Source organism: Colobus angolensis, unplaced genomic scaffold, assembly GCF_000951035.1.
Source record: "Colobus angolensis palliatus isolate OR3802 unplaced genomic scaffold, Cang.pa_1.0 Scaffold7, whole genome shotgun sequence".
In the NCBI taxonomy this organism is placed as follows: Eukaryota; Metazoa; Chordata; class Mammalia; order Primates; family Cercopithecidae; genus Colobus; species Colobus angolensis.
Window position 1 is genome coordinate 8,418,543 of NW_012120709.1, and position 532 is coordinate 8,419,074.

Here is a 532-nt window from a genome sequence, read left to right on the forward strand (position 1 = left end):
AGTATAGTAAATAATGAGATCTGGTAGCCTTTATTTTCAAGCCGGGATGTGGAAAAGTACAAGCCTGAATCTGATAACTGGTATTGTATATAGCATTTGAGAGACTATTTGAGGGGCCTATTTGGTGCATGCCACACCCAGTTCTGCCCTAAGCATGAAGGGCCTCATACTCCAAAATTCTTCACACCCGGCTATTCGGCCCTACTTTAATTTCTCTCATAAGGATAACTTTAGCTAGATTTTAGAAGAAAAATAAGTTTAATTGGAAATTAATTTTTACTGTAGCACATATGACTTTATATTTTAAAAAAAGAAGCCGATTAACCAAAATGCATCTATAGTTGGAATAATATGAAAATGACATATATTTGAAAGGAGTAAGCCTTTCTGGAAGAGGCCTGACATCTCCAACATACCAAACAAACAAATAAAAAGTATTGAACAAATTAGCTCAATATACAAACCAGTGTCAGAGAAGCCAGTTAAATGTTGGCTTCTTTTTTTTTTTTTTTTTTTTTGTGAGACAGAGTCT